General features: G+C 44.9%; 1 protein-coding gene across 4 annotated transcripts in view; it reads right to left on the bottom strand.

Annotated features, from left to right (window-relative positions):
• Positions 1 to 23,893, bottom strand: part of LOC147027062 (uncharacterized) — a 514,850-nt gene that overhangs the window by 478,987 nt on the left and 11,970 nt on the right. The window contains exon 1 of one of the 4 annotated variants that reach the window (XM_085883216.1): positions 6,733 to 6,856. The exons of the other annotated variants lie outside the window; for them this stretch is intronic. The gene's annotated coding sequence lies outside the window, so the exon portion shown is untranslated. Of the gene's footprint in view, positions 1 to 6,732; positions 6,857 to 23,893 lie in introns of those variants that run through there. 4 annotated transcript variants of the gene reach the window in all.

Genomic DNA, 23,893 nt, shown 5'->3' on the forward strand with positions numbered 1-23,893 from the left:
TTCACAGCACTCTCAGTACCAGAGTAGAGTTCAGACATAAATGTACATCATAAATGTACATAAATGTTCAGACATCGGCATGTACCCAAAACGTTATATGGAGAGATTTGGACAAAACTTGGTAGACAGGTTGGATGTGTGACAAGAAGAAGCCGATTCGATTTTGGAAGATCCAGATGCAGATCCGGCCAATCAGTGGATACAAAACATGAACTGTTCAGCCTGGTGGAGATATTATTGTGGTGCCGGGTTCGGTGGCGAGGACAACCACTAGATGGAGCAGTCGGGCCGTCTCCCACCAAACACCGGAATTGATAGGTCGTCACCCCGGATAACTCGAGTCGACGGGTTGCTTAAAGGATCGTGGTCGCCAATATTTCGATGGCGTGAGGTAGGGTCCACTTGTCCATTCCAATTTACCTAAGTACTCACGCCATCTAACTACCGGGGAAGCAACACCCTCGGCCGGCTTTGTCCGAACCGAGTCGCTATTACCGACTCGGATCAGGTGTAACGGAGCGGGAGTTACCAAAGCTGCGCCGGTCCAAATGACAATTTACGGCACAAGCGGCCTCACTATTTCTCAAGCCCGCACCGTGCTGGGTCAATGATAGAAACGACAGGCAACGAGCTGGTACATTTAACAGGAGTTTATTTATAATCGGGTGGGAACACAGAGCAGACTTAATCACGAATATGCAGGAAAATGTACAATGAGCAATCAACACTTACACAATTTCTACTTATAGGACAGCACAACCACACCAAAAGAAAATGGACCAGGAGTGTCTTTCATTCATTCCCCCAATCATTCATTCGCACCATGCATTCCACATTCACTCTACTCACTCTTGGGCGCGCTGTCCCACATTCACTCATCATGTTCCTTTCTCGATTTTTTTTCTTACAACACACTCTAATCTAACAACTACGTCCCCCTCACTAGCTCGTGCCCCTCATCATCCCTGATTCAAATGCACGTTCCTTTAAACTCTATTGCTAAGCTGCGTCCCCACGACATGTTCCATGTCCGTCCATGTCTCCCAAAATCCATTTCTAAATCTAACCTAACATTCCCTCTAACTTGTTCCACAGGCCCAATGAGGAACTGTTCCTGCCCCATGAGGCCGTTCTATCTACGCTAAACTCTTCCCACTAACGAGTGCTCCTTTGCCCGGGCGAGGATGCTTGCCACATCCTGGCCGGGGTATCGTATACAGCTCGGAGCAAGGCCCGGCCATCTTTGCATCAGCAGGGTGGCAGTTTACAACAAATGGCCAATACATGGGGCAGTAACGTCGCCCCGTTAATCGCAACAAGCACTCGCCTTTGAGCCATCCGCCATGCGGGCCGATGCGTGCTGCTCACCTGCAGTTCGAGATGGGAGATCCCCGGTGACGTCACTCGCACACGGAACCTGCATGGCTTGCCGAGCAGGCCCGCCCGAGCGTGTCATCCCGGGGACTCGCTCCGCGCTTTCCGTGAACAGAACACACGGCATGCAGCACGTGATGCCCCTCATGCGCTCGCATGGGGACCCGTGCTTTCCGAATTCACACAACCTTCTTTTTAACCGTGCATGTGCCGGTTTCGTACCATGCATGAGACATTTCAGTGCCGGCTTCCGATCGCGCAAACGTGCGCACTTTGGCCGTTCATAAAACACAGAACGGACCTCGCACGCAGCGTCCCGTGGAGCCGGCGTGGTCTCCAAAACAACTTCGTGCGGCCTACCAGGCTTGCCATTCCCGTCTGGATCGGTCCGTGTGCCATTTCCCCACATGCACTCGTGCATGCCTTGACACTCACACCACTCGCACACTCCAACACACACTCTGGGGCAATCACGCTGGGGGTTTGGGTTTGTTCAAGGGATCCCGAGGCCTCTGCCCCTCCCAAACTCGGCATGTACCCTTCGATATCATGCACCAGCTCGACCTCGCATGGTCTGACATGACTCACCTGGTCGCAGTCCACTTCGAGGGAGCATACCGTCTCCCCCTGTTCCTGAGGGAGGTTATCCTGACCCCCGTATTGGGTCTCAACACATTCCACCCGCTCACCCTCAATGTCCCCCTCTAATTCCATGTGTGTGTGTGCCCCTCTTTAATTTCAGTTTCGTGCAATTTGTCCCCCTCTTTTGATTTCTGCGTTTCTGTCATTATTTCAAAATCCTGCGTCTCCCCTTGTGTCTCTGTTAATTCCATCATCCCTTTTAATTCCCGCGTTTTTTTACCTCGACCTCACCCGTTTCCACCGCGGTCCGAACAACTGTTGCACTCCCCCCTGACTCGGTCGTTTCCCCACGTTCAGGCACCATTTTCCAATCCACCATTTTGCCTTTCAGTTCCTCCAGACCCGCCTGCAGGTTCAACCCCATGCTCTGGATTTCACCCCTCATTTCTTTCATATCACTTTTCATTCGGTTTTCCATTTCCTTCATATTCACATCCATTAGTTGCGTTATCTGCGCATTCGTTTTCATTTCCTTTTTTAAGTTTTCCGCACTCGCATCCACTTTGTCCTTCATTTCTTGCATGTTTGCATCCACTCTTTGCGCATTCGCATCCATCTTTTGCATCAAAATTTCCAACAGCTGGCTCATGGCAAGTGGCCCTGACGAAGCCGATTCGTCTCCATCGGGCGCGGACCCGACAGGGACGGGGGAATTTGGTGCAGGGGGCGCTCATACGCCGCCCCTCCCACACCCATTACAACATCTGAGTTTGGCTGCAGGGAAATGTCTTCCTGCATGGGGGTGTCGTCTTGGACCATGGATTCCCTTAAACTTAGGTTTGAACCCACCTGCTCCAGCCTGTCTTGGCCCGCCATGGCTCGTCTTGAGAATAATTTACGCTCTTAATTTGGAGGGAACGGGGGGGGGGTTTGCTCCGTGCACCCCTGATCCATGTCCCGTGAATTTCTCTGGAGGCGGAGGGGTTCGAACCCGCTCCTGACAAAAATTGTTGCGGTGCCGGGTTCGGTGGCGAGGACGGCCGCTAGATGGAGCAGTCGGGCCGTCTCCCACCGAACACCGGAATTGATAGGTCGTCACCCCAGATAACTCCGGAGTCGACGGGTTGCTTAAAGGATCGTGGTCGCCAATATTTCGAAGGCGTGAGGTAGGAGTCCCCACTTGTCTATTCCAATTTACCAAAGTACTCACGCCATCTAACTACTAGGGAAGCCACACACTCGGCCGGCTTTGTCTGAACCGAGTCGCTGTTACTGACTCGGATCCGGCGTAACCGAGCAGGAGTTACCAAAGCCGCACCGGTCCAAATGGCCTCACTATTTCTCAAGCCTGCACCGTGCTGGGTCAATCACAGAAATGACAGGCAACGAGCTGGTACATTTAACAGGGGTTTATTTATAATAGCGAGGGAGACACAGAGCAGACTTAATCACAAATATGCAGGAAAATGTACAATGAGCAATCAACACATCCAATTTCTACTTATAGGATGGCGCCACCACAGACACACACACACACACACACGCACACACACACACACCAAAAGAAAATGGACCCGGATTGTCTTTATTTCGACCCTCGCAGCCAAGGGGATAGACAGGCTGGAGGTCAGAGTTCTGCTGGTACCTGGCGGTGTTCGCACGGCTTGCCGACCTGCCCTTGTGGAGCCCGGGATTCTTGTGGAAGGGCTTGGGAAGATCGGACGCTCCAACCACCACGGACACGGACCACGGACTCAAACACACAAGGACAACCTTGCACCAAGCGCCAAGGAACCAAAACGAAGCGGCAGACACCAGCCAGCACCAAGACAGAAGATGGCCAGCAGACCAGAGGAGACGACCCAGACGCCAGCCAGCACCAAGACGGAAGATGGCCAGCAGACTAGACGAGACGACCCAGACGGATCGCACCGACAATTCTTCAACCCCTCCTGCGAGGTCGGAGGGATCCGTCCTGAGGTAACTCTGCCTCCCATTGGACGGGGGGCGTCGGTGGCCTGCACCCCAAAGAGGCTCTGTAGTTGTTTCTGGCCTTCTGGCTTCCCAATGGCTGGAGCGCCTCGGCTTTGCTCGCTCTTCGTCCATTGGCTGGAGGAAACGCTCCCTGCCCTTCTTCGGAGCGGAGCCTCGATCTGAGGTCATGGAGGCTCCGCCCATGCCTTCAGCCAAAAACACGTGGATAATGGAGTCGGTGCGCGAAGGTTTGTTTGGGTGGCGGAACGAAGCAGGATGTTGTTGTTGGGGAATATATAGAAAAAAAATAACTACAAAATAACTCGCAGCACACACATGAAATTCCCGTTAGACACGGGATGGATTCTAACTATACACATATACTTAACGAAATAACTAAACTTTGGGACTGCTGACTGTCTGTGTGCAAGAGGCTTCCAAATCCGAAACAATATATGCTCCACCGCGTGCCATTGTCGTCGTTAGCTGTTTTGTGTCATCGTGAGGGGGAAGGCTATTTAATTCTGGACTAGGGTATTTTGGAAAAGGGAGGAGAGGTATTCTGTTGGAGTGACACGTTTTTTTTGGGGGGGAGGGGGTGGCATGCGAAGCATCATGGGGGGGAGGGGAGGGGAGGGGGGATGGTGTGTTAAAAAAAGTCACGTATTTTGTGTATGACCTTTAACAGAACAGACGTATACATTGATTTGTTATACAATAATGTTTACTGATGTTCAGCAACTTTTTGCACATTTTATTTCCTCACACTTTACACATTACTTCTGACAGAGTCCATTTCTCCACATCTCTATCTCTCTCATTGGGCATCCCATCATGTTTATCTGCTGTGCCATTTACTTCAACACTCTCAGATGATCCAGCACCAAAGCTTTATCTTCGTTTGCCAACTTTTCAAGAAAGACACCAAATAAACAAATAATGCCAGCAGACAGGATAACACCTAAACATCGTTCTGAGGGTCGGCGCAACCTGTGATGCAACACCCTCCTTGCAAAGCACCTATCGAACAGTTTATTTATAGTCGGTTTGGGAATCTAACCTGGACTGGACAGCTTAAAAGTAAGTGTGCTATCTCTGTATCAAACACACACACACACACACACACACACACACACACACACACACACACACACACACACCAATCCTCCCAATCAGCACGAGTGCAAAAACAAAATGATAGTGCGAAAATTAACCATTTTAACAAATCTAAAAACAATGATGCAGAGCACGTACAGTTTCACTTTGTTTACTTGAGCTCCAAGATAATCATCACACCATTTTAAAGCCTTTTTCCTGAGTAGGGATCAGCTTTTGACATGCTCCAATCATGGTACCCTCTCTTGTGGAAATGTTTTTCGGCTGGATGCCCTTCCTGACGCCAACCCTTTTGTCACCTTTGACCCTGCAGGTATAATTACCAGAAAACTGGTGCTCATTTCGCCAACCCTCAGAAGGATGACAGGCTGAGTCAACCCCCCTGATGTTACTTCAGTGGTCAGCGGGGCTCGAACTCAGGACCCCGAGAATCCCAAGCCACCACCCTAACCACTAAGCCAACACCAGACTTGCACTTCAAAATGGCAAATCGAAAAATTTTCAAAACAACATCTCATTTGTATTTTTTATTTTAAAAAAGGTTAATTGGTATTCTCGCTTGTCTGCCCAATGAGGATCTGGGCGTCACAGGCTTTTTAGGTTGGGGGATCAAATTCTAAACTGAAGCTAAAGGTTGAGGCTGCCAATAAGTTTAGGCCGTGCTTTTGCCGGCAAGATGGGCGGAATATAGTCTGCCTTGTGGTGGTGCTCATGCAATGTGTTGGAGTTGGAGTTGGATGTTTTCCTGTTTAACCTCCCCCCCCCCCTTAAGAACAGCTTGCAGAATTTTCCAGTAATTGGATGTTTTCCTGTTTATCATTGCCAAAATTCGAGTTTTATTTTCTCCTTTCACAACACTCACAAATTTTTTTTTTCTGAAAATTTATCATATTAAGAAAAACAAGTCTGAAGACGACAATGGTTCACGAGCAGTATTTGACGATGTAGATTGTTTCAGAAGTCAAGGATGAGACAAGTGATAATTTTTGACCAAGTTATAATTTAAAATATTGTCATCCTCGCTCTCAAAGTTTGGGCGGTCGTATGATTTTTATGTCAAAATTCGCAATTTTCTTAAGTTTTTGACCTTGTGACGAAAATGAAAAAAATCGAACGACAAGTTTTAGATAATTCATTTTGCTATTCAAATACCGAAGAACCCATTCCATTCAGTCAATTCCCTCGGAGAAGATAGATTTTTAATCCGACTACCCCCTAAAAATGGCTATTTTTTGGGTGTGGCCCACCCACAATGGGCATGTCAAAATTCGCATGCCCTCATCCAGGAAAACACAACTAGACATTAATATCGAACACATAACAAAGTTTCATCAAGATCGGATCAAAGTCCACGGTTATGCTCTGGACAGACAGACAGACAGACAGACATAACGAATATAGTGGTCACTCTGGCTGGCGCTCATGAACCAAAAATGGGATTTGATTGATCAGGGTCAAGAGTCACACACATAAGCTCTTAAAGAGCAGCATGTTGCAAACCCCAACTCTGGGCTATCCTGGTTGTCCTAATCGTGGGGAAAAAAAACAGTTAAACGCTCAAGCGAACAAATCGAGAAGTACAACAGTTTTGTCTATTTCATTGTTATATTTCATCCACAACACTACCTGTTCATGACATGGATGGACTGGTCATGATATATCAACCAAAATAAAAAATACACATACCGTCCCAAGATTGTGAGTGCTTCAACAAAGAAACCGACTAATGGAGTGTCAGAGTTGTAGTATCCAACGGGCTTGCAGGAAGTGCTGTGGCTAAACGTGTTTTGCAAATTGGCGTGCAGACAAACATGCTCCTCCTTTTGTTACAAAAAGCTGTCTCAAAACACCCCTTTTACTCATCTGAGAGGTTGGAGTTGAGGGGTTTGAAAGTTAGGGGGGTTGGAGTTTGGTGGTTGGAGTTTTGGAGGTCTAATCTTCCTATTATCTTTAAGTTCGTTAATTAGTGTAAACATTAATTGCCAAAAACTTGGAAGATGTTTTTTTCAAGATCTCCTTTTCGTAAGCAGAATGTGAATTCATATCTTGAGTCCTTCGTCTCCGTGGGACTTGAAACAAGGAGATGAGGAAGCTATTTGGCATGTTATTGCAGTGTTCCATTCCCCATTTAGTTTTTGCTTCAGGTATAAATCCGTCATCCTTCAGAAAGACCGACAGCAGTCTCTTAACTCTTTAGACCTTGACAAACTCACACCCTGGTCTAACACTGTTGTGTTTCGTATGTAGCCTGTGGCTGCTGGTTACATCATTTGTTTCGTATGCAGCCTGTGGCTGCTGGTTACATCATTTCTGGAAGCACAGCTGTGCCACTGATGCAGTACCTGTTTCCAGCAAGGTGGTACTCATTTTGCCGACCCCAGAAGGAAGAATGTATTAATTCAACAGCGAAGTGGGATTTGAACTCAGGATCCTAGGATCCCAAGCCCACCACCCTAACCATTAAGCAAATACCAGACTTGGTCTATACACCTGGAATATGTCTTTCAATTCGGTCTCTCTCTCTCTCCCTCAACCGTCGCCACCCCCAACCCCATTTTCTACAGCTGTTCCTTACTCATCACGCATGTGCAATCGCAGAGCGCTATTGCTTAATGGTCTTGCTACATGTCAGGTCTTTGATATACTTTATGTATGTATGTATATATGTATGTATGTATGTATGTATGTATGTATGTATATATATATATGTGTATATATATATATATATATATATATATATATATATATATATATATATATATATATATATATATATATATATATATATATATATATATATATACATATATATATATATATATATATATATATATATATATATATATATATATATATATATATATACATGTTGTTGTGGTTGTGGAAATTCACAAGCCATCATACAGGTTCCCCGGAGATCAGTTATTTTGATAAGTATGTGTTTCAGGTTAAAACCCCACCGATGTGTAAAGGGATTTGTTCATGTGCCGGGCTGTGAATCTTTGAGGTAGTCATTATTATTTTCTATATATTTTATTTTAAAACATCGCAACACCGTGATCTCCTCGCCGAACAATGCCATCTCTGTGCCAACCATCATCTCCTACAACGCGAACAAACATCGCAACCATCATCTCATACAAACGCGAACAAACAATCCCAACCATCATCTCCTGAACAAACAACGCGAGCCGATTAGCATATTCGGATCACAGGAGGGCTTCCCCGAGACAAACAAGTGACGTAGAACATGGGGTTTCCAGCAAAGCGTGAGAGGGTGAGAGGTCGGAGGTGAAGAGTGGGCGAAGCCCCGGTCTTGGGTGAGAGTTTGAGGGGTGGCTCGCCAAGCCCTATAAAAGGGCGGAACTCGACGAAGTCTGGTGGTCTTGAACCAGTGCAAGTTGCGGCTTCGGAAGTCAGTGCCAGTCGGGAGAAGAAGCCAAAGTGCCAGCTGCGGTGGAGTCCAGCGAGTTGTCGGAGTCCGGGCAAGGAGAGCCAGCGGCAGCGGCGGACCTTGGTGGTCCGGGCAAACGACCCTGATGGCGGTCGAGCAGCGTTGCTGTGGTAGTGGACGGGTCATTAAAGAGCATCAACTCTAAAAGAGCCAAGGACCCATTCACTCCTCCAAAAGCGTCACCGGCCAGGCCCGAAAAAAGTCCGCGACGAGAGCCGGACCACCGAGGCGAACCAAGCAGCCACTCAAGCCGCTCGCCCAGCTGCTCAAACCCCCGGCCGCTCAAGCGACTGGCACGTTGCGACATGAGGGCCAAGCAGAGACACCAGGGGTCACCGACCTGAAGACCTTCAAGCCATCACAAGGTGTGGCCAGGTAACCTGCCCGGCCTCTTGCGAGCCTTCGGTCATCCAAGCTCTGAGTTCGAATAAAGGCTCACGGGCCCATTTCTTTTCTGGGTTTTGTATGAAATTCTGTTCTGTGGCGCCTTGTCTTTATCAGTAGAATTGATGGTTAAGTGCGTGCCTGTACATAATTAATAGACATCGGCTGTAGGCTTTGCTCATGTCATGTCCCCTTCCCCCATTGATTGCCTGTTTAATAAATGCCCCCATTGTTTGAATGTAAAACTGCTCGTTGCGTCCATTTCCTCCAATTGACTTCCACGGTGCGTTCGGGAATTAGCAGGCTGTTAAAGCCAATAAAAGTGGTCATTTGGTCCGACTGAACTTGGCGATTAAAACTGCTCGGCATCACACACGGAATATGCGTGCGAAGCGGCTCGTTTCCGTACGAGTTCCGTCGAGGTATAAATTATCGGTACTTCTGTCTGTGTGGATAATCTGGTATATTGAGATTCGGCGATTAACCCTGTTCCGCGTGGACAGAATATTGGCAATTTATGGTGCGTTAAGGCATCCATAGCAGGTTTCCGGGGTTGTCCGGAAGCTACAACTGGATTCCGGTTTTCGGCGGACGTGCGGCTGCGGTTGGGCCGTAAGGGGTCGTGCGTGGGCCTTCGAATTGGTGGAATCCATAAATATATATATATATATATATATATATATATATATATATATATATATATATATATATATATATACAGATGTTTGGTACTACAGAACTTTAATATGGATACAAACAAACATGACATAATAGTGACCGAAGCTTTTCGTGCTGCACTCCTGAGGGTAAACAAGCTCGAATGAGCTAAGATCCTCGTCCTCTTAATGACGACGTAATAAAAACGAATACAACGTCATTGTGATGTATCAGATTTGCGATAACTTATCTGTGCTAACGCCCTGCTTGATTCCCGCAAACAAAATTCAAACAGCTTGCCTAATTTCGGAGATAATGGTTTTGGTGATTTCCATTAGCGGCGATATTATGATGTCAACTTTTTTTCTCAGAAGAATTTCCAAAATCGGAGATGGTTACTGCCTGTGCGTGGGCTTTCTGCATATACATGGCAAGTTTCACGAAGATCCGATGAAAACTCTGGGTTACGAAACAAAAAGTCAAATAAACCAATGTCACCCGCAGGGTGACCCGTATCTTGCCAAAAGGTGACCACGTGTGACTTATTTAAGGTCACACTGAGGTGAACAGAGCTGCTATCCACTAGGAGCGACTCCTTGAAGAATATCTGCCGACGAGAGATTCCGATGAGAATCGTTCTACAGAGTAACCATGAAAAATATGCTTTTGCCTCATAACGTCACCAAATTACGTCATAATGTCTCAAGCTTGACATATCTAGAAAGCACTCATCGAGGTGTTCAAAACTACATGATATGGTTCCTAAAACTTGAAAATTTGACCCTGGGGTCAAATATGTTTGACCTGAGGCGCTAACCATGAAGGTCAAGGCCAATCGCCACCAAAAATTAATCAGCTGAGCGTCAGACCATGAACTATATTCCCATGAAGTTTGAAGACGATCCGATCAAAATTACTCAAAAATAAGGGTTTCGTTGACTCCCTGATTTGCGACAAAGTGACCTTGACCTTTGACCTTGACCTTCAAAATTTTGTGCACTGAAAGGGACCTCTATAGGCCTCTGATATGCAAAGTTACAAAAATTTCCAATGATAACTGTGCTCTGCAGAATTTTTTATACGTGATTACAGATAGAAAAAAAAAACATACAAGCTGACTAACATATCTTGCAAAAACTGTTTTGGCAAGATAAAAATAGGAATGACGTCATAAAAATTGATATGACATCATAGTGATGCATCATATGTGCGGTAATTCATATCTGCTAATGCTCTGTACGATTCCCGCAAAGAGAATTCAAAAAGCTTGCCTAGTTTCGGAGATAATTTTTTAGGCGATTTCCATTAGCGCAGATATTTTGATGTCATAACTTTTTTGCTAGGAGGAATTTTCAAAATCGGATATGGATACTGTCTGCGCACAGTATTTTTACATATGTATGCCAAGTTTTAAGAAGTTTCGATGAAAACTGGTAGGCTGTGAAACAAACTAGTTTCGGAGATAATGTTAGAGGCAATTTCCATTAGCGGCGATATTATGACGTTAACTTTTTTTCTAGAAAGAATTTCCAAAATCGGAGATGGTTACTGCTTGCGTGTGGGCTTTCTGCATATACATGGCAAGTTTCACGAAGATCCGATGAAAACTCTGGGTTGTGAAACAAAAAATGTCAAAAAATAGGAATGACATCATAAAAATTGATATGACGTCATAGTAATGTATCATATGTGCGGTAATTCATCTCTGCTAATGCTCTGTTCAATTCCCGCAAACAGAATTCAAAAAGCTTGCCTAGTTTGAGATAATTTTTTTAGGAGATTACCATTAGCAGAGATATTTTGACGTCATAACTTTTTTTTTTCTCGGAGGAATTTTCAAAATCGGAGATCGTTACTGTCTGCACAGGGTATTTTTACATATATATGCCAAGTTTCAGGAAGTTTTGATGAAAACTGTAGGCTGTGAAACAAACAAACAAAAAGTCAAAAATAGGAATGACGTCATAAAAATTGATATGACGTCATAGTGATATCATATGTGCGATAATTCATCTCTGCTAATGCCCTGTTCGATTCCCACAAACATTATTCAAAAAAAAAAAAAAAAAAAAAAAGATCTTCCAGGAGGATCTAAAAACCAGGTTTATTGTGTTGAACCATGCAAAAATTGTGAGCTATGTTCAAATATGATAAATAAATGTAACATTTGAATCGAATGCCGTCTCCTTGTGAATTATTCCATGAAATTTGACTTTTGCCATTTTGGTCCATTGGCGTCAAGGCATTATCACATATTCGGCTGTACAGGGAAAATGCACTTGATCTGCAAGTGTTACCCAAACTTTTTATGAGGGTCTTAATATATAGAACAGGAAAATACAAAGTTTTGCTGTACAACAGAGATGTACACGAACCCCCCCTCCCCCCCCCACAGAGCCGATACTAAATGGGTGTAAATTGGATTTTGACCGGATGTGTTTGAGGATTGGAACAGGCACTTCCGTTTGAGAAGCAGAGAGAAAAGGATCTGAAGGATACAAGTGTCATTGCACCTGTGTCCGTGACTATACCCCCAAACTCAGAGATGCTGAATGTCGCTCAGCGAGCGGTCATGCAGCATGAATCATTCCCGCTAGGATTAGTTGAGCTGTTGGAAGAGCCCATGTCTTACGGAATTGCAGCAGCACAAACACGAGCAGGGTCTGAAAGAATTTGCGTACCAGTGCAAGTGCTGAATGCAACTGATCGGCCAAGGATAATAAAAGCGGGTGCCCAGTTAGCTACATGGACATCAGAGATAAAGATGGTAGAACATAAGCGGGAGTCCAAAATAGATGAATCAACAGTGCATGACGATGGCGAGTGGCCTGAAGAACTCGCAGAGCGAGAACAACGCAGTATTGTGGGGCTGAACGAGGATCAGGCAGAACAGGTGCACTGGTTAATTGCCCGTAACTGAGACATATTCATGTTAGCGGGTAAGGAGCTGTGCCGGACTAGCATGGTAACTCATCAGATTGAGACAGGGGCAGCAAAGCAGATTAAGCAAGCACTGAGATGGTTGCGATTTGGAAAAAGGAAAATGGCTGAGAAGATGGCCAGAATATACGCAGCGCGCATAATTGAACCCTCTGATGAAGCATGGACATTGCCCGTGGTTGTGGTGCAGAAGAAGGATGGGACTGTTTGATTCTGCATGGATTACTGGAAATTGAACGATGTGACCAGGAAGGATTCATACCCCCTCCCTCGAATCGACAAAACGTTTGATGTATTAGCTGGATCGAGGTGGTATAGGATCTTAGACCTGAAGAGTGGCTACTGGCAAGTCGAACTAGACCCAGCCAGTCGTGAAAAGACTGCATTTTCAGTGGACACAGGGCTATTGCAATTCAAGGTGATGCCGTTTGGTCTGTGCAATGTGCCGGTTACCTTTGAAAGACTTATGGACAGAGTCCTGGAGAGGTGGCAATGAAAATTCTGCCTTGTTCATGTGGATGATATCTTAGTTCATTCGCCGACGTTCGACCCAGCCATCTCCCAACTGGATCAAGTTTTTCTACACCTTAGGAAGGCGGAGTTGATGTTGAATCCCAATAAGTGCCAGTTATTTTGAGCAAGGGTCGCCTACCTCGGTCACATTATAGGCCGATAAGGTGTGTCTGCCAATCCAGACAAAATTTCAGCAGTGCAAGATTGCCCTACTCCCACAAATGTGTGGCAGTTAGAGGCTTTCCTGGGGTTATGTTCATACTACTGCCGTTCTATAAAACAGTTTGCGGACATTGCGCAGCCCCTACACAGATTGACGGAAAAGAAAAAGAGCGAATTTTCTGAGCCAATGACTGCGAGGATGCATTTCGAGCCCGAAAGGAAGCATTGATTCGTAGCTCCACATTGGCTTTTCCTGAAAGTGAGGAAAGTTTATCCTAGATACAGATGCGAGTCACTTTGGCTTGGGTGCGGTCCTTTCAAAAGAACAACTGGGCATGGAGAGAGCAATTGCCTACTTCAGCAGGGCTTTTTCTCAGCAGGAAAGGAACTACTTACTGTGTGACACGAAAAGAGTTGCTGGCTCGAGTGACCGCTGTTCACCACATCTGCCTGTATCTTCTGGAAAAAAATTTGAGCTCCTCACAGAATATGCATCTCTAAGGTGGCTAATGAACTTCAAGTCGCCGGAGGGTCAGGTAGCCCGCTGGCAGAAGAAGTTACAGGCATTTGATTTCAACATCTTGCATCGCCCAAGTCGGCTCCATTCCAATGCCGATGCCCTGTCAAGAAGGCCGTGCAACGAGCAAGGTTGTCATCATTGCATCATAAGGGAGGAGGAGGAGAAGGATGATCGGAAGGATCATGTGTGCATAATGTGGGGAAGTGTGCAACCCATGGAGAGAGATAACGATCTGCTGACAGACTTTGGTGTGGCACAGCGAGAAGACTCTGACCTGAGCATGATCATTACTTGGAAGGAAGCGAACAAGCGACCAGACTGGGACGAGGTAGCAGCCCTAATGCCTGACTTGAAAGTATAATGAGGGCAATGGGACAGTCTCAGTTTGAGTTATGGAGTATTTTAGTGGAATTGGGTGGTGGCCGCTACCAACAAGTATGTGTGGCTGTTGGTAGCAGAACAGCAGAAGAAATCTGAGATCCGTGGGTGTTACCATGGGCCAAAGGTGATGGGCCACTTTGGCATAAACAAAACGCTCAGGAAGATCCAACAGCACTTTTATTAGATCCACTATAAAGGAGACGTGGAGGCCTGGTGTCATGAGTGTGATAAATGTTTTGCTAAGAAAGGTTCCTCAATGAAGGAATCTGCCCCATTGCAATTGTATCAAGTGGGCGCGCCCTTTGAGAGAGTGACTGTGGATATAACAGGAACATTTCTGGAAACCATCCGGGGGAACCGGTGCATCCTGGTCTCTATGGCCTACTTTACAAAGTGGCCTGAATCATATGCGTTTGCAAGTACAGATGCGAGTACAGTTGCACAGGCCCTTGTGTCCGGTTTTTTCACCCGGTATGGTATCCCTTCTGAGCTACATTCAGACCAAGGAAGCAACTTTGAGTCTGAGGTTTTCCAAGCAATGTGCGATCTCCTGGGTATACAAAAGACTTTGAATACTCCTTACCATCTGCAGTCCGATGGCATGGTGGAATGTTTCAATCAAACCCTCGGGATCCAGTTGGCGATGTACATGAACGATACTCATACGGACCTGGATGAGGGGTTACCGCTGATTTTACTAGCGTGTAGAACGGCGGTGAGCGAGGCAGCCGGTTGCACTCCCACACTCCTTATGTACGGTCGAGAACTGAGGAAACCACTGGATTTGATTTACTACGGACCCACCAATCGACATGTCCCAACTTGGCCACTTTACGTCGAAGGCCTTCAACGGGATATTTAGCAGGCACACCGATTTTCTCGGGATCGGTTGCAACGCTCTGAACAGTGCATGAAAACTATATATATATATATATATATATATATATATATATATATATATATATATATATATATATATATATATATATATATATATATATATATACATGACACACAAGCATGGGGGAAGCAGTTTAAGGACGGAGACTTGGTGTGGCTAAATATCATGGGACGGAAGAAAGGGCTCTGTCATAAGTTTGCCGATCGTTGCAGGGTCCATGTCTCGTGGTAAAGCAAGAAAGTGACGTCATCTATCGGGTGCGGCAATGGCTGCAAGTAGCATCATGTATCCCACACCGAAACAGGCTGAAGGAATACAAGGGGTCTTCCTCCCCAGGTGGGTCCAATTAGGCCAAAATACACTGGTGAAGAGGGTGAAAACCCATACACTGAATACCTGTCCCCCACAAGGGCCTGACCCAGGGGGTGGAACAGATAGGAACAATTTTGCAGGACCAAGTGTAAGGGGGAAACACAATATTCGGTGGCCAGGCTATCTTCGTGACTATGACTTGACTTGACTTGACTTGAGGGAGACAGCGACAGAGAGAGAGAGAGAGAGAGAGAGAGAGAGAGAGAGAGAGAGAGAGAGAGAGAGAGAGAGAGAGACAGAGACAGAGACAGAGACAGAGACAGAGACAGAGACAGAGACAGAGACAGAGACAGAGACAGAGACAGAGAGAGGATGAGTTTATCAGTGAGGACCTGTTGTCCTTGTTCCCCATTCCCTCCCATCCCCTCCCCCGAGATTCCATAGAAACTGAAAGATCCCTCCAGGCATCACTGTCATCTTCACCTTAAAGTTTAATTTTTACTCCTACTCTTGTTTTGTTTACATTGATGACGTCCGAGGTCGTTTCTCGCAAGTTTCTGCGATTCACTGTTCAAACACGTTTCAAACCACTAAAAAAATCTGATTGAATTGGGCCAATCTGCTTGCTTTGTAATTGGGTTGTGCTGCTTGGTCAATTAAAAAACGTCATTTTTAAAAGTGTTTGTCAACCCTGAGTCTGTTTGACAATTAAAAAACACACCTCATGTAACTTGATAAACAAATAAAGCTGAAGCAATAAAGGTAAACAGAAGAACTAACCTTGAGAGAGAGAGAGAGAGAGAGAGAGAGAGAGAGACTTCGCGCTAGGAAGCACAGAGAAGATAGAGGGACACCGTGCATGCGTCCCGTACTTGAGTCAGTCACTCAATGATACACGAATCCGCCACGTACAGGACGTCCACTAACCAGTGAGGGCGGTTTCACACTGGGGCCATATAGACATCGTTAAATACATTCCCTATGGTTGTTATAATTGTAAATAATATAAGAGGTTGAAGCCTCTATTATAACAACCAAGGAGTTTCCAACAATATGCCGTACGTGTAGAGTAAAATTACGAATATTCACTCAAACAAAAACTACTCAAAAATACATTAGCCTATTTATTACTGTTTCTCGTGGAACCCCTAGCGACCTCTTGCGGAACCCTAGGGTTAAGGGGAAGAGAGAGAGGGAGAGGGAGAGGGAGAGGGAGAAACTGGTGACCTTGCTTGCTGTCACTTGAATCCTGTAGACCAGCGTTTCTCAACCTTTGATGGCCCATTGCCCCCCCTACCGAGTCGCTTAATATTTGTGGTCCCCTGCCCTTCAATAAAAGATGCAGATTTCGTTTTATGAAATTTATTTACTCAGTCTTAAAAGATAAATCAAAGTAAACATTTTTCTAAGCAATACAATCAATGAGACACTTGCTGTTGGGCTTGTCTGACGAGGCCTCTTATGTCCGGCTCCGTCTTGGACACAGCAAGGCGAATATCGTTCCCAATGTTAAGACGGTTTCTGGACTTCGTTTTAATGGTCTCAAGATCAGAAAATCCAGATTCGCAAAGATATGTTGTGGTGAATTGAATGAGCATTACGGATGCCTTCTTGCTGAGTAGTGGATACACATCCTGAACAAACAACCAGAAGGTGGAGTGGTCTTCTTTGTTACTGAAGACCAGATTCATTGCTTTTGAAACCTTCAACTCTGCCAGCTCCTCTGCTTCGTCTTCAGTAGGTTCAATTTTGGCGTTAAACGGGTCTTTGTGCCACGGAACATCCAACAGTGCATCGTCGAAATATGATTTGAACTCAGCGGAGAGATTGTCGAGATGTCTAGTGATGCAATCTTTGATGTTGACGGGAAGCTCAATCCTCTGCGTCTGCAGGTGCTCGTCCAAGAAAGGAAACGAGGCAGTGGACTCGGCCTTGATTCGTGCCTGCCAGACTTCCATTCGAGCAGACAGTCCGGGAAGCTTGTCTTGAACGTCACTGACTGTCACATCACGGCCTTGCAAGGACTGGTTCATTTCGTTGAGTCGGCCGAATATATCGGCCAGGTAGGCGAGCATCATGACGAACTCTTCATTGTCGAAGTGGACATGGAGGTTGTTTTCGTTGTCTCGCAGGAAGATTTCCACCTCAACCATGCTGTAGTGCTGCTCAATCTCTGAGCTGCTGTACTGGTTGGTAGGGTATTGCAAATTACATGGGTGATGTAGAGCAAAGTTCATACAGCCGAGAGAGGCATTTCCCCCTCGCTAGCCAATGGACTTTGGTGTGGAACAGAAGTCCAACATGTTCCGCTCCCATTTCGTTGGTGAGGAGTTGGAAGAGCCGATGATTTTTGGCCTTCGCACGAATGAAGTTGATCACTTTGACCGCGATGTCCATGACTTCCAGCAAACGAGGCGGAAGAGTCTTTGACACAAGAGCGTATCAGTGTAGCGAACTGTGGGAGGACGTCACATGGGGCCATTCGTTCTTCACAAGCGTGACAAACCCTCCTCTGACGCCGACCATCGCTGGGGCACCATCAGTACAAATGTGCTTGAAATTCTGCCAACTGAGTCCATTAACTTCAAAAAAAAAAAAAAGTCCACAATAGCTTTGATATCTGCCACTGTCGTGGTTGGTAGGGTATTGCAGAACAAGAACTCTTCCTTCATCTTTCCCTTTTTCTCGTAGCGAGCGAAGGCGATCCACTGGCTCTCCAGGGTGGTGTCAGTAGAGTCGTCAAATTGAAGGCTAGCCTGGAGCGTGCTTTGTTTGATTTCGGAGCAAACTTGACGGCACACATCAGCGGCCATGTCGTCAATCCGTCATCGGATCGTGTCATTAGAGAGCGAAACTTGCTGGATCTTCTTTTTCGCCTCTGGTCCGATCATAAATTCCACCATTTTCTCTGTACACGGCTTGATAAAGTCCTCAGCAATCGTGTGCAGCTTCTTGCACTTCACAATTCGGTATGCCACTTTGTAGCTGGATTGAAGAGCAGGTTTTTCTTCTGCCCGGAATCCAAATTTGGGAAGTGTCCCTTCACGGTCATATCGTGATCGTTTCGCAGACAGAGAGTCAATATTATCTTCCTTCCTTCCTTCCGGGATGCATCTTGTCGCAATGGTTTGAAAGTTTGGAAGGACGTAGTGACGCATTTGACATCACGACCGAGCAGTGCAGATATTGCGCGCAGTCCACGCCATCTCGACTGACATTCGTGAATCCAAACTTGACATAACTGTCATTCCATTTTCGAACCTTCGACATCTGAGAAAAAAAAAATTGAAAAAAACAAAATTCTAACGTTTTTGTAAACATTGGTTTACTATGAATGCTCTGTGGGCTCCGCCTTCTCTTTTAAAATCGTGGTTAAACTCATCTACCCTTTTTACTTTGACACTATGACCGGAGACTCGTCACCTTAATTGTACATTACAAGCTTCTGCATTCTGAATCGCAGTTTTTCGTCGTCCGCTCATGGCCCCCCGGTCGAAGGCCGATGGCCCCCTTGGGGGGCCACGGGCCCCCGGTTGAGAAATGCTGCTGTAGACCATCAAGACCCAAGAGTTTTTTTGTTGTTGTTTACTTTTTGAATTGGGCCAAACGGTAATAATGTGATGGCTCATTGTTTTGAATTTTGTATTGGTACGTGTTCTGTGTTCTAGGGTGAAGTAGGGATTAGAGTAGGTGACCAGCCTTTGTCTAAAGTTAGATTATATGGCAGAGCTGAGACAGCTCAAAAAAAAAAGGATGGGGGCAGTGTTACCTCCACAGAGGGGTATTGCATTGGTTTTGCCGAGGTGGCTGTGGCTCTCCAGATGGGTTTCTTTCTTCCTTATGTTTTTTTTTGTTTTGTTTTCAATCCTTCTGCTGCAGAATCTTCCTTCCCCTTTGTGGTATTGGGAGTTGCATGAATATTAATGCATGCATGATGAGGCGGAACCGAAAGTGATGTCAGCAGGAATGAAAATGGCAATTGGGTGGCTCCGTTACCTTTCAGAGACAATGTAAACCTTCCAGACAATCAACCCCTTACTATCAACTGCTTGAAGTCCCTTTGCAAGCTTCTGGATAACAAACCAACCCTTAAACAGCAGTACGTGGACTTCATGGTGAAACTCTTTACCAAAGGATATGCTGAGCTTCTTGAACCAGGAACAGAGGCAAAACGACCGTGACGGTATCTTCATCATTTTGCTGTATTCCATCCACACAAACCTGAAAATATGTGTGGTATTCAACAGCAGTGCTACCTATCATGATGTCTCACTAAATAAGGTGCAGAACGAGCCTTAGCTCTCATACGAGCCTCGACAAGGTATACAAAAAGAAAAGACCTCGTCCAGACCTCGTCAATAGTCTCCTCAGGGTATTAGTATGCTTCAGACAGGAACCCAATTGCCATCACGGCTGATGTAGAGCAAAGGATCAATTCGAGTACATCACCTTCTCAATGGAACTCCGAGGCAACTGACATTAACCCAGCAGACATGGCCACTCACTCTGTAAAAACCTATTACTTGATGGAGTCATTATTGCTGTCTGGGCCAAGATTTCTCCTGGATTCTGAACTACCCGTTAAACCAAGTATGCTTGTTGTCAAGTTGGTTAACAATCTGTAGTTTCATTCCATAGCTGTATAAACTACCAAGCATGAATGTTCATTGGGAGCATGACGTTTCACCCGTTTCTCAAAATTGAATTTCAAAGCACCCCACGCATCGCATATGGGTGGAGTGTTGGAACAAATGATCAGTGTATCATAGAATCCTTGACACGATTCTCTTGGTGACAAAGTTTCTCACCCACAAGCTCCTTACTACCTTCCTGATGGAGGTATGCACGATTGTCAACTCGCTACTTGTACCGGTGTCTACAGATCCAGATGTGCCAGAAATCTTGACACCAACGGCACTACTTACCATGAAGACAATGCCTCTTTGTGCACCACAAGGCGATTTTGGTCATCCTTAGACATCGGTGATAACGTGTACAGCATTTGGTGAATACCTTCTGGTTATGATGGTGCAAAGAATATCTCCCAACCCTGCAACCCCATCCATGATGGAAAGTCAAGAAATGCAACCTTTGTGTCAGATATCGTTCTGCTGAAGGCGGATGTGCACAAGAACAACTGTCCCTATGGACGTGTGATTGAGGTGTTGCCCAGCATAGATAGTCCGGTTGGTAAAGTGTGAATCCATACCATGAAGGACGGAAAACCTCATATCTCCCTGTGACCTGTAACTGAGGTTGTATGGTACTGCTTATACCAGCGAGGGAAGAGTGAATTATTTCGTTGTTTCCATTGATTGTGAATTTCATATCCTCACTTTATTTTCCACTATGTACCTATCCTTTCGCCACATTCTGGTTCAATAATTTAGTGACTGTATATGATTAGAGCCAGATTTATGTTTAACAGCCCCTGGGTCATTAGAGGAGGAGAGGATCCCACCCCCCCCCCCACCATCAATCTCGAAACGTTGAGGGAATAAATAAAAAATAAAGAAAAAAAGAGCTGAACTGCATCACTGTGTATAGATCGATGAACATTTCGCTACAACACGTTTTAAAACCTCATAAAAAATTAAAAGGAAAAAAAACTTTTTCCATTAACTTTGATACTAATTTCTTGTACTAAGTATTCGAAAAACATAAACTTATAAAAAATATTAAAAACAGTTTACAATGTTACTATGTGCACTTGTACTGCATTGCAATGCAAGCAATTTGAAAATTCACTCTGAAAGCAATATGAAAATTGTCACCACTGTATAATGTTTTCCTTCTTCATTTCACACTTGCAAAGTCTGCGACAATATCAGAGAAATCCAACTTTCTCAAAATGTCATATTCCATAGTCATGATGGCAAGGCAGTTGAGACGATCCTGGCCCATTGTGGCTCTCAGTTCATTCTTTATGAGTCCCATATGAGAGAATGGCCGTTCACCGGAGCAGTTGGTGCACATCAAGGAAAGGTAAATATGCAAAGCCGTGGCAACATTTGGAAATGTGGAAATCATGGGGGCATTTAAAATGAGGCGAACGAGGTCAAAAGCTGTTTTGTTCTCCTTACCCACAACAAGCTCAGCAAAGTGAAGCATTTCTGCTGGGAAAGATGCATCCAAATCTGAAGGACAAGTGGACACGAGGGCAACAGCTTCTTCCTGAACATCATGTGCTGATGTGTCTTGAAACTCGTTCAGAAAGCCAAACACGTTGTGTACGTTGACATAGGCTTCTGTTCGGTGCTGACAATGTGTTGCTTGGGAATCCAGGATTTTTATGAAAGTCTCAAAGCGAAATTTGTCTCTGTCTTGGAGACACACTTCAGTGTGATGAGTCCATTTTGCAAAGCACTGGGCAATCATCTCTGCCATCGTGTTGCATTCCGACATGTCTTCTCAACTGCTAATTGTATAACTCGTTCTTCATAATCATCAAAATCATGACGAATGTTTTGAAGATACAATTTTAGAGATTTCAGTAACTTAAGCAACAGTGACTGTTCAATATTTTCTGCTTGGACTGACTTAATAGTTGCATTAAATCTATCCAGGATTGTATCCCACGTCACAGCATTGCTGTCCGCCTTGTGTCTGACAATCGCTTGACAACAATGCCATTTTCCCCAAGGTTTTGACGAAGTATTTCCCAATGAAAAGAGGAAGAGGAAAATAAATTGTATATTCCTGTTAGAATACCAAAGAAAGACATGGCATCCACACAGAATTCAGCTGCCTTTTTTCCAACCAAATTTAAAGAATATCCAGCACATGTAATGTAAACGGCGTGTGGGTTTATAGATTTTAGGCGGACTTGGACACCTTTCTATTTTCCAGACATGATTGATGCATTATCATATGACTGGCCTCTGTGGTTTGAAAAGTCGATTCCATTTTTTTTTTTTACAGTAGTTCAAGATAACATCAGCAAGGTTCTCACCTGAATGAACAGTGAAAGGAAGGAAACTCATTAATGATTTAACAGGAGACCCAGTCACATGTACATAGCATATAATGACGGTGAGCTCATCTGTGTGAGATATATCATGTGTATTGTCAACACTGATAGAGAAATGCTTTGCATCATTAATCTCTTTAATAACTGCAGATTTTACTTTATTCCCCATCAGTCAAATTAGCTCTTCACATATACTGGACGAAAGATACGATGAAATTCCACTTCCTGAATTTCCAAACCTGGCCAGATGAGCTGAAAGGAAAATATCAAACTGTGACATGAGCTCCAAAATTCTAAGAAAGTTTCATTCGCTCCATGAAATGCCAGGCCTTGTTCAACAAGGAATTTAATAACGTGAACAACATGTTTCAGCATGGTTTTTTCAGTACTGTTGCTCCTGCTTGAGCTGAATTTCCATTGAGGTGTCAATTCTCCCACTTCCTGTCGCCTCGTACACCACAGAAGCATCGGTGTATGTTCTCGCGACTGTTCATGTTCCCCGACTCTGATAGCAGCGTGTTTCCTCTCATTAAATCCTGAATCAGACAATGAACTTTTCTTTGATGAAAATAATTTGCACAAAGCAAAATATACACCCCTTTGATGGCAAGTACAGCAACCACTCACGATCAACGATTTGCCCATTCTGCAGAGTTCGTTTTAAAATTATGTTTGGAATATGTCGAGTTCGACCATGTTCACATATTCTCTCCAACATCACATGTCTCTCACAGCAATTCTGGCAATCAGCGGGTCCCCGCCTTGTCCAGTATACTCGAAGTGACTCGTCTTTCCATTTAGCTGGATCATTACTGAAGGTAAGAATATCAGGATCAGGGTTTTGAGTAGGACAAGGTGGTTGGCTTGGAGGTGAGTCATTTATTTTCTGCACCCAGGCTGAGTTCCTTGGAAACACCGTCATCAGCACTGGCAGTTAAACTGGTTAGACCAACTGGTGTTGTTGCTACATCATCTTGCAATAATGTAAACCAAAGTTGGATAATTTAAGTATATTTATACAAAGCAAGCTTTTTTTTTTTCGCTTGTTTGCTTTTCCTTCAGTTTCTTCCACTTAGTGGCACCACTCTCCAGATTACGGAACATGGTTCACATTCTTATGATGCGGGGCCGCCAGGGGTGGGGTCTCACTTTGCCGACAAAGCATATCACCTTGTGAGTGGTGATAAACACAGCATAAAGGGAATGCTTCAAATTAAATATTATTCTTGGAGAGTATTTCAATGATCTCATACATCCTTAGGGAATTATCAATTCGGGTAAACAATCGATCAAGCATCCGGGAAGGTGAAAATAAAATACGAGTTTCCTTCCAAGCAACTTCAACGCAAGAAGCCTGAGGCCTACCAAGTTATAGTTGCCAAGCTTCGGTTGATGTCACATGGGTTGATGCGAAAATAAATGGACAATGGCAAAATAGAGTACTTGAGCAGTTTACTTCTTATTACGATTCGTTTTCACTGTGTGGTAAAAGACATCAATAAGGAGCACGCACAAGAAGTCATTGTTTTTTAACGAATCTCAAACTGAATGCTCTGTGAAAATGTCGTTTTGAGCAGAAATACACACGCAGTACAGACTATCAAGCAGGGACTCAGAAAAGCTTTCGAAGGGAGCCACTATACCCATTTGATG

This window comes from Eptatretus burgeri, chromosome 5 (genome assembly GCF_056783735.1).
Source record: "Eptatretus burgeri isolate ZD-2024b chromosome 5, Ebu_testis_v1, whole genome shotgun sequence".
NCBI classification, from domain to species: Eukaryota; Metazoa; Chordata; class Myxini; order Myxiniformes; family Myxinidae; genus Eptatretus; species Eptatretus burgeri.